Genomic DNA, 11,455 nt, shown 5'->3' with positions numbered 1-11,455 from the left:
GGCCAGAAGACGGCCGCCTTGTCCCGGACTCGCGGCGCCGGCCTCTTGGAGTTGGAGCCTCGCGACGGCAGCGGCAAGAAGGTAAGGGGCGCCGGGCACTCTGGGGCCGCCGGGAAACTCGGGCCCGGCCAGTCAGTAACTTTCCCTCAGGGGCCGGGCGGGGTCCCCCTCCCCCGGACCTCGGTGCCCTCTTGCCCCGCTTTGGTTGGTTCTGATTGACGCCAGTCGCCCGCCTTGCCGGGGCAGCGTTCAGAGAAGGACTGACCCAGGTGCCGCGACCCTGATTTCCTAGGGTTGCGATTAGGACGTCGCCTGTGTTGCGGCGTCGGTTGCTTGGACACATCCGACTCCCGGAGCGGCAGGGCCCACTGTGAACTTGACTGAAGCGCTTGCATCAATTTCCTCTCCAAGAACTGGTGTTGGAGGGAAACCCCCAGGACATTCTGGCGCGCCCCTGCAATGTTAAATCAGTGTGAACTTTGTTCTTTTCCTGTGGTACAAAGGGAAGGGCGACTGGCCTCACCATTCTTTTGCCTCTCAGCTTTGCACATGCAGTTGCAGTTTACCATTTTCTTCCGGACTATTAGAATGTAATCTGGAACATCAGCTTTGCTTCATTGCACATGTATTTGAGGTCCACGTTTATTAGCATACATACTGTATTTAAAGCATATGTAATTAGAAAATACTGTGAAACGCGATTTTTGAAGCATTCAGCAGAACAAAGTTAATCTTTTATTAAGCAGACTTACTGGGACATGTTGTGACTGTTTGAGGTTGTTTTTTTACGTTGCGTGTCTTCTCCAGCGCATGTTGCCTTGGCTTATGTTTTGTCAAAGTTTCTGGGCTTAGTCTTTGTTAAGGTTTTCTAAAGGAAAGATACAAAAGAAAAAGAAAAATGTGATCATGAAGGCACACAGCAGCAGCTTTCCCGTTCTCTCATTTCAGAATTTAAAGTTGGAACTCATGCGTTGGTTTATGTTTTGTTAAACCAGTAAAAAACAACAACGACAACAAAAAATTCGTGAATGGCTGCAGATTGTTGGCTGTCATCCCTCTCATCACGACCAGTTTTTGAAAGAGTAATTTGCAAAATTTGTTTGATTTTCCTTGCTTGCTGAGAACTGCTGAACATCCCAAGTTTGAGGGATATAGTTTGATGTACTTTGTCTTACATTTCTAACAGTCGTCATGATACTTTTTCTGTATGAAAGAGGAAAGTCTTTTTCAGTGTTGCATAATATAGTTGAAGTGATTTCCCCACCATTCCCATACCCTAAGTGAAAATTCAACTTTGTTCTGATTATCAGAAATTGAATTCCTTCTCCTATAGATTCTTTAAAGAAACCTCTGATGGTTTAGACTTATTAACTCAAGGTGCTCTTAATATCAGTGTTAAGCTATGTGTTAAGCCTACCTAACTGGCTTTAAAAAAGCGTTACACAGGTGCATATGGAAACTTTAACAGCTTTCAAGTTTTCAGTCCAAATCTAACATTGGTTATTTTGCAGACTAATGTGATACTTTCAGATTACCAAAGTAGCCCTTTTAGTAAGAGGCCCTTGTGTCTTACAGGCTTTTTTTTTGTGGTGGGCTGGGTGTCCTAAAATTCACCTAGGTATCTTGTAAGCCTCCCTAGTGCAGCAGCAGCTTGCTTTAGTGCTATCGCAGTGCCTTTAGGTCCCTGAGTTTGTAAGTGCTTACTTCAACCATTCTTCCCTATTGGTAGACTATTGTCTTGTGTTGGGGGCCCAGAAAATACTTTCATCCTTGAAGTGCCTAACCCAGTGGCATACACATAGTAGGTACTAAATAAGTGTTTACTGACTTCTTTAAAAATTGTTTACTGAATGATGAAACATTTTCAGTCATTGGAATTTGATTTCATAAAGCCTCCTATATAGACTTCAGAATAATAGTATTTCCAGAGCAGGAGTCAGATTATGAATTATAACACCACAACCACAGAAATAATAGGCCCGTACTTGTTATTCATGAACTGTACATGTCGATACCTCATTTACAGATATTTGCATTTAGGCATGTCGGATAGTAGAGCAGAGGTAAATGTCAGCATTTTTTCTAGTCTAATATTTTTTCTTTATGAGAATGCATCTTTTTAAATTAAGATATTAACTATACTCTGGAAATTCATGTTTAGAGAAAGTAAACTGCTAGCAATTTAGCAAAATTAAATCAAAATTAATTTCTTTATATTAACATCTCAAGATGCAATTTAATTCATTACAAAATTTCTTTTTAAAACAGTAAGTCAGCATATCTAAGTGAATTTCAACAAGAAATTCATTGGGGGATGCTTTTATAGTCCTACAGTATTTAGTAAATACCCGTTTATCAGTGTAGGTGGGAGATTGATAACTAATTGCATTTTCAGGTTAAGCAGTATGTACCCTGCGTTAAAGTGTATCCTGCATGTGTTCCATGGAGCAATATGTGAACTAGTAAGTATGAGAAAAGAGTTCCATCGTCTAGTAAGTTTTTGGGAAGTACAGGTTGAATATCCCTAATCAGAAAATAAGAAATGTTCCAAAGTCTGTTTTGAGTGCTGACATGATGCTCAAAGGAAGTGCTCATTGGAGCATTTCGGAGTTTGAATTTTCAGGTTAGGGATGCTGTGAACTGGTAAATATAATGCAGATAAAAAAAAAAAAAATCCGAAATCCAAAACACATCTGGTCTCAAGCATTTGGGACAAGAGATATGCGGCCTATACTGGCTCAGACTAAGTTCAGCAGAGTTCTTTTATGTAGGACTTGTCAGAGAACCTAATTTGTGAAAGTAATCTGTGAGTCTCCAAGTGGTTTTTAGAGTGTGCAGCATTTCCTAAACTAGTTGATTATGGAGCCCTTTTCTTGAGGTATATGTCAGGCAGGCCACATGTTAAGACCTGATTTTTTTTGTGAGATACCAATATTCAAAGTACAAGAAATATACTTAACAGTAAAACTCAACGAATGTAATTTGCTTCTTAATGATTCCAAAGGTACTTTAGATTTTGTAATATATTAGGCTGTGTTGTCTGTATGAACTTATTTAAGTATTACTAAAAATACCCTCTAGATGTTTATTTGTTTCAGGAGTTTAAGTTTATGTGGTTATAGATAGTGAATGCTGTGTTAAGTTTGTGAACACTTAAGAGTTTTGTTTATTTTTAATCAGTGTGAACCTTAATTGTAACATTTTAGTATTTTCTTGCCAGTCTTTGGATTTACCCCATTTCCTCTTTCCCTAGCCAGGACTTGAGTTGCCCTTGAAAGATTTGCATGTAGTGTTAGAGACCCTATGCTCTCCCCCCACCTTCCTTTTTGCAAACACCCACTGCACTGCTAATGATTGATGCTCCCCGCACCCCCAGTAATCAACTCTGTGAGATGGCAATCATGTTTGTTTTGTTCACTGCTATATCCCCCAGGCCTGGCACACAGTAGGCCTTCCATAAACATATGAATTAGATAATTTTGTGAACCAGACTGTAGAAGTTGAAAATCCACCCAGGCCAGGTAAGTAGAAATAGAAGCCAATTTTAACTAGAGTAGAGGCTATAAAGTTTGGATTTGGTTTTGTGGAAATCTCTGGTTATTGCTCTTCAGAGCACTGTACGAGGCAATAATATATTTCTACCCTGTTCAGCAGAGATTCCCCTATAAAGAAAAATTAAAGAGGCTGGATGCAGTGGCTCATGGTTATAGTCCCAGCACTTTGGGAGGCCAAGGCAGAAGGATTGCTAGAGTCCAGGAGTTTGAGACCAGCCTGGACACATCTCAAGACTCCATCTCTACCAAAAAATAAAAAAAAATTACCTGGGCATGGCACTGCATACCTTTAGTCCCAGATACTTGGGAGGCTGAGGCGGGAGGATCACCTGAGCTAAGAAGTTCAAGGCTGCTGTGAGCCGAGGTCACATCACTGCCCTCCAGCCTGGGCAACAGACAGAAACCTTGTCTCGAAAATAAATAAATAAAAGATGTAAGGATTAGTGCAGCTAAGGTGTTAGATAATAGTACAGCTGCATGCCAACCGCTAATCAGGTGTTACTGCTATCAGCACTCACTCAGAATCTCAGACATTCTCCAGTTGGTCCATTTCTGTTTCCCTTTGCTTCTGTCATTCGCTTCCTCCATCCTCTTTTCTCTTACTTTTCATCACCTCCCCTCCCACTTCCATCTTCCTCCTTGCTTTTTTCTGCTGGTCCACCTTCCTGCATGAAACTGGCCACTCTTGCCATCTTAGTCAACTAAAGTTTAGTGATTTCTAAATGTTACTAAGCAATGGAATAAAATTTATTGCCTGCTCCTAGTTTACAAAGTGGATTAGTCGGCCGGGCGCGGTGGCTCAAGCCTGTAATCCCAGCACTTTGGGAGGCCGAGACGGGTGGATCACGAGGTCAGGAGATCGAGACCATCCTGGCTAACACGGTGAAACCCCATCTCTACTAAAAAATACGAAAAACTAGCCGGGTGAGTTGGCGGGCGCCTGTGATCCCCAGCTACTCGGGAGGCTGAGGCAGGAGAATGGCGTAAACCCGGGAGGCGGAGCTTGCAGTGAGCTGAGATCCGGCCACTGCACTCCAGCCCCAGCGACAGAGCGAGACTCCGTCTCAAAAAAAAAAAAAAAAAAAATTTCCGTCAAAGTGGGTTTGTCAAATTTTTTTTTTTTTTTTTTTTTTTTTTTTTTAAGACAGAGTCTTGCTTTGTTACCCAGGCTGGCGTGCAGTGGCACAACCTTGGCTCACTGCAGTCTTGACCTCCTGGACTCAAGTGATCCCCCCACCTCAGCCTCCCAAATAACTGGGACTACAGGTGTGCACCATGCATGGCCAGTTTTTTAAACTTTTTTTTTGTTGAGATGGGATCTTGCTACGCTACCCAGGCTAGGCTCACACTCCTGGGCTCATGTGATTCCCCCAGCCTCAGCCTGCCAAAGTGCTGGGATTACAGGTGTGGGTTACTGTGCCCGACTGATTACCCCAAATTTTATATTTGGCAAAACTAAAGCAATTTTCTCTTTGTGTGTGACCTGGCTGATTTTTTTCCTCCACTAGGGGTCTTTGACCCTTGCTAGATTATGTGGAATTACTGGAAGTTTCCCTTTGAAGGTGTAGTTGAGAAAAATGAGACCAAACTTTCTGCTGCCATAAGTGACTACAGTTTATCTCCAGAGCTCAGGGGTTGTGAGTTCCCTCATCATTGTGTTCTTGTGCCTCTCAGTATATAGAAAGATATTTCTGTATTCATTTTCTTGAATTCCTTTTACATACATAAAATACTTTGCATTTATGTCATTTTTTTTAGTACTTACTGTCATTGCCACTATAACTTTAAGTGTGATTCTTAAGATAGACATTGTCACAATTCTGTCACCTTAAACCTGTCCCTGACCAGCTTTGACCCTCACATTGCTGAGGCAAGGTTTAGATAGGGTCTGTGGTCCCTTCTGGCACAAATGTTTCCTGTGAAGTCTCTTATGACTCTGGTTTTCCCTTGGATAGCTTGCTCATTTGGATTGGTTCCTTTTTTTTTTTTAAACAGAGTTTTTTACTCTTGTTGCCCAGGCTGGAGTGTAGTGGTGCGATCTCAGCTGACCGCAACCTCCGCCTCCCAGGTTGAAGCAATTCTCATGCCTTGGCCTCCCAAGTAGCTAGGATTACAGGCTTGTACCACCATGCCGGGCTAATTTTTTTTTTTTTTTTTTTGTATTTTTAGTGAGATGGGGTTTCTCCCCATATTGGTCAGGCTGGTCTTGAACTCCTGACCTCAGGTGGTCTGCCTGCCTCAGCCTCCCAAACTGCTGGGATTATAGGCGTAAGCCATCGCACCCGGCCTTGGATTGCTTCTTAAATAGAAGGTTCATGATGTGAGGACACAGGGTGAGGCAGACATCTCAGAATAACCTTAAAGGACAGAATAGTTTAAAAAATTTAAAAGAAAAAAAAGAACAGAGGGAGAAGTACTTAGGACATGAGTAATCCCTCAGTCTTACCCAAGCTCAGTGGCTTCATCCTGGTTTCTCAGTACACTGAGGCAGTAGGAGGTGATGGATTCTGCAGTTCTTAGAGTGCAAACTATTCATATTAGTAATAACCACCATTTCTTGGATGCCCTCTGTGTTGCAAGCACCATGTTAGATGCTTTAAAGATATTATCTCATTTAATCCTTTCAACCCTGTGAGGTGGCAGGTATAATTTCCCTTTAGCAGATAAGACACCAGAGGTTAGAAACTTGCCCAGGGTCATACATTTAAGCTGGGATTCAAATCCACTGGTCCTGGCTCTCACCTGCTAGGTTGTTACTCTCTGTTAACTAGCTATGTTCATTACATTTCCCATTCTTTCGTCTTCTGCTAAGCTGCAAATTTCACAGGTCAACTGGGTTTTAAGCAGGCATCTTGAATCTGCATTATCAGGATTTTGTTAAGTTTCGACTTACTGAGGAAGTTGGTTACAGCCCTACCTTAGGTTCCTGAGTTTGAGGAAGTTGAAGTCATCTTCAGCCCTGTCCCAGTTAACTCCTGAAGCCAGATATTTTGTGATGCCCTCCGATCTGCCCTCTGCTGTCTGAAATGAGTTGGGAGGGCATCCCTTGGGAGTTTTTTTTCCTTTCCTCTTTCTCCTGCTCAGGTTTCAGGCAGCCTGCCTTACCAAGAGTTCTCCAGGAGCTGGTTCTTTCCATTGCCCTTTGCCTAGAGTGCTGTTCCCCCACCAGTGCTGCAGGCGCCTATCTTCCCAGGAGTTATTCAGGGCCCAGCTGAAAGCTTCCTTGAGCCCTTAACTGGCTTGCACTCTTTTCTCTGCTCTTGGGACCTGCTCCTGTATCCCTATGAGCCTAGGATTTCTGTCTTCAGCCTTCTGCTAGATTATAGGCTGCTTGAGGGCAAGTACTGTGTCCTGGTTTCATTATAGTTCCCAAAGTGCTTGGCACACTCGGTAAATATTTGGATAAGTACACCAGTCTCTAAGGCTGAAAGGGCTTTTATTCATGTTCCACGAGTCTATCTCACCTTGTTTAGATTTAACAAAAGTTGTTGGGGTGTGTTCTGTGTTTTAACAGAAAGCTAAAATACCCTTAAGCCAGTGATTAATCTGTGGGGTGATTAGTAAAGCTTTTACCTCTAATTTTGGCTGAGTTAGGGTTGAGCAATGTTCCTGGGTCCCCTCCTTCTGTTCTACTTTTGTTCTGCTCTGTTTGGTAAAGAGTGGTAGAGTATCACGTCAGAGAGCTGTTTTGACAAGTTTGTATTGCATGTCTTAGCTACAGGCACCATATGTAGTTTGCCCATCCACACAGACAGGAAGGATGTTGCAGATTTCCCAGAACTTTGAGGGTGACCTCAAGTAATTTGGGATGAAGGACTTTGCCGGTGCTTTTATTCTGTATTGGTTGGAAATACACCTTTGCTGTTCATCCTCTTTCGCTGCCTGCCGTCTCTCTTTCATGTCCTATTAGTGAGTACAGGAGCTGCTTTACTTCCTCTTACTCTCCTTATAGGATAACCCAAAGAGCTAGTGGCACATTAGCAGTTCCCAGGTTGTCTGCAGAGGTTTGGTGCTGATGGCAGCTCCCTAGTGTTAAAAGACTATAGGAGGAGGAGCCAGAAGATGTGTGTTTTGGGTCCAGCTCCATCAGACTTTGGCCATGTGATATTTGGCAGCTCCTGATCCTGAGTTTTCTCAAATACGGAAGGAAGCTAGAACACCTGGGTTCTGGTGAGGATAACTAAAAATAATCTGCGTGAAAGTGTTTTGTAAACTCCAAGGCACTGTCACACGTAAGGATTGACCATTTTCTTATGAGATCCTTTCTTAAAGGTGAACTTGGTTCAAATATATCTGTTTTTTAATGCAGCTCTCATTTTTAATATAGTTTTGTTTTTCTCCAATATTTTGTGAAAATTTTCATAGAGCAAAGTTGAGAGAATTATGCACTCATATGCCTGCCATCTGGATTCTGCAGTTAACACTTTTCTATGTTTGTCTTATATCTGTCCTCTTTTATCCATCCATCAACCCGTTTTATTTTTGGATTCATTTCAAAGTAAGTTCCACCCATCAGTATACTCAACCCCTAAATATTTCAGTATGTATATCAAGTACTAGAGCTCAAAATTTGAATTTTGGGCATGGTAGCACACACCTGTAGTCCCATCTACTCAGGAGCTGAGGCAGAAGGATTGCTCGAGCCCAGGTGTTCGAGACCAGCCTGGGCAGTATAGCAAGACCTCATCTCAAAAGAAAAAATTAATTCAAAATTAAATAAATTCAAAGTTTACTTCTTTAAGTGTGAAATGCCATAAAGTAAAATGTGTAAATTTTATGTGTACCATTCGTGAGATATGACAAATGTATATGCCTGTGTACTACAAATCTCTATCAAGATAGAGAATTACACAATATTATAATCACCCCCAAAAGTTCTATTGTGCTCCTTCTCCGTTCTTACCCCCAGCCACCAGCAACCACTGTTCTGAATTTTTTCCATTATAAATTATTTTTGCCTGTTCTAGATTTCATGTAAATAGAACCTTACAGTCTAGATTATTCTTTTTTTTATAAGGCTTATTTCACTCAGCATAATGTTTTTGAGATTCTTCTATGCTGCACGAGTCAGTAGTTTGTTCTTTTTTCTAATTAGTCTGTTACGTGAATAAAGCACAGTTCACTTATTCATTCTTTTGTTGATGGATACTAGGGCCGTTTCTAGTTTTTGGCTATTATAACTAAAGCTACTCTGAATATTCTAGCATATGTTATTTTGTGGACATATGCTTTCATTCCTCTTGGTTAAATACCATGAAGTGAAATTGCTGGGTCATAGGATAGGTATATGTGTAGGTTTTTAAGAAACTGCTTGACTTTTTCCCAAAATAGTTATTCAATATTACACTCATGCCAACAATGTATAATAAAAGTTCAGTTGCTCTACATCCTTCCCATCATTTGGTGTTAATCAGTATTTTAATTGTAGCCATTCTGGTGGGTGTGTAGTGATATCTCATTGTGGTTTTGATTTGTATTTCCTTGATGGTTGATGATTTTGAGTACTTTTTTCATGTGCTTATTGTTCATTTGCTGTATTATTGTCTTTTTAAAGTTTTTATTTTAATACTTTTTTATTAAAAGGAAATATAAATATCATCATGATCTCTGGGTAGGGAAGGACTGATTAAGCAAGTTACACAAGGTATTTCCATAAAGGAGATGGTTGATAAATCCAACTACGTTAAAATAAATACCTTCTCATCAAAAGAGTGAAAAGGAAAGCTGCAGACTGGAAGAAGACATTTGCAATGCATAGTACCAATAAAGGATTAGTACTCAGAGAGGTCCTAAAAATAATAAGAAAACAACAGCCCAGTTGAAAAATTGGAAAAGGTTGGAACAGGCACAGCACTAAGAGGAAACCAAATAGCTAATAACATATGAAAAGATTTTCGACCTCATTGGGGAAATGCAAATTAAACCCACAGTGAAATAACATTTTATACTCATCAGATTGGCAGTATTTTGAGGAACTGTTCAACGTTAGGTAGAGGTGTAAATTAGTTCAACTACTAGGGAAACCCATTGCCATTGCCAGGTAGAGTTGAACAGGTGACCCTGTGACATAGCAGCTTCTCTCCTAGAAACTCTTACGTATCTTTACTGGAAACATGTATGAGAATTTTCAGAGCAGCATTACTTTTAATTGCAAACTTTCCTGTAAAACCCAAATGTCCATTAACAACATAATGAATAAACAAGTTGTGGTATGTTCAAAGAAAAGAATACTTCACAGCTGTGAAAAATGAATGGATTACAGCTGCAGATATTAACTTTCATAAATCTCAAAAACTTAATGTGGAGAGAAGAAGCCATCAACAAATTTATAAGGTATGATTCTTTTTATTTAAAGATTGATAGGCTGGGAGTGGTGGCTCACACCTGTAATCCCAGCACTTTGGGAGGCCGAGGCAGGAGGATTACTTGAGGCCAAGAGTTTGAGATCAGCCTGGACAACATAGCAAGACCCCATCTCTAACAAAGAAAAGCTAAACAATATATAGTAATACACACATAGGTGTTAAAAGTTACCATAAAATCAGTTCAGGCAAATAAAGTTTATTTTAAGTACTTAAATGTTTAACATGTTAATTTGAGTGCCTAATATAGAGGCTGTAAGAGGATAACAGGCCCTGCTCTCGGGGAACAATTAGTCCTTTCTGGAAAGGTGGGGTGGGTCTCTGACCTGGAAGTGATGATGGCACCTTGGGGGATGGATTGTGGAGGCAGGAGCTTGGTCTGGATTGGTCATAAGGTACAGAAAGAGGAAAGGAGGGAGAGGTTTGACCTGGGCTTAAAAGACTGGGAGGATGTGGATAAGTGGAAAATATATCTCTGGATAAGGGGAAGGAAGGGTACGGGGGTTGGGTGCATGTTCCAATTATGAGGAGGCTGACCAGGGATAGGAGGGGAGGTCTAAAAGCCAGGTTGAGGAGTTTGAAGTCCATCCTATAAACATTAGAGAACTCTCAAGGCATTTCATTTTCAGCAGGGTAGTCAAAGGATAAACATATTTCATGAAGATTAGGTTTCAGGCAAAAATTGCAATAAGTGGGGTGAGGGAAAGCTAGAGGTGGGGCAGTATCCACGACCTATTGCAGTGGTTCAGGCACAAGGTATGACCAGGTGTGACTAACTTAGTGCAGTGGTTTGGAAGAGGAGGGAATGAGGGAAGGAAAAACTGACTAGTGACAGATTGGATTTGGTGAGTGAAGGGGCGGAGAGTGGAGGGTGACTCAGAGGTTGGGGTTTACCAGCTTAGAAGGACTGTGATAACATGCCACAATTTGTATAGTGCTTTATGGTTTACCAAATGCTATTTTTGTACCTCATCTCATTTGATGTTCCCTAAACCATGGGGAGGTGGAAAGGAGGGATTTTATTTTCCCCGTTTAAGGCCTAAAGAAGCAGAAATTTAGAGATTGAATGACTTGTTCAAGTTTGTACTGACCACTTAACAGAAACAGGTTCACTGTAATAGCATAGGGGAGAAGTCAGAGGGAAGTGAAGTTAGGGAGTTGTTTAAAAAAACCTTTCTTGTCTTTTGGTTCTGAGTTCATCTTATAAAAAAAAACTTCTACTTTTCCTGATTGTAAAAGTCATATTCGTTGTAGAAAACTTGAAACATACAGAAAAGAACAAGGATCGGCCGGGTGTGGTGGCTCATGCCTGTAATTCCAGCACTTTGGGATGCCGAGGCAGGCGGATCACAAGGTCAGCAGATTGAGACCATCCTGGATAACAGGCGGATCACAAGGTCAGCAGATCGAGACCATCCTGGATAACACGGTGAAACCCTGTCTCTTCTAAAAATACAAAAAATTAGCCGGGTGTGGTGGCAGGTGCCTGTAGTCCCAGCTACTTGGGAGGCTGAGGCAGGAGAATGGCGTGAACCCAGG

At 41.3% G+C, this 11,455-nt stretch overlaps 1 protein-coding gene across 2 annotated transcripts in view; it reads left to right on the top strand.

Moving 5' to 3' along the window:
- The first annotated feature begins 6 nt into the window (after positions 1–6).
- PDE8A (phosphodiesterase 8A) overlaps positions 7–11,455 on the top strand; it is a 157,700-nt gene continuing 146,251 nt past the window's right edge. For both annotated transcript variants that reach the window (XM_011996452.1, XM_011996451.1), the window contains exon 1: positions 7–81. The gene's annotated coding sequence lies outside the window, so the exon portion shown is untranslated. The remainder of the gene's footprint in view (positions 82–11,455) is intronic.

This window comes from Mandrillus leucophaeus, unplaced genomic scaffold, assembly GCF_000951045.1.
Source record: "Mandrillus leucophaeus isolate KB7577 unplaced genomic scaffold, Mleu.le_1.0 Scaffold514, whole genome shotgun sequence".
In the NCBI taxonomy this organism is placed as follows: Eukaryota; Metazoa; Chordata; class Mammalia; order Primates; family Cercopithecidae; genus Mandrillus; species Mandrillus leucophaeus.
This window is presented reverse-complemented; position numbering and strand designations above follow the sequence as displayed.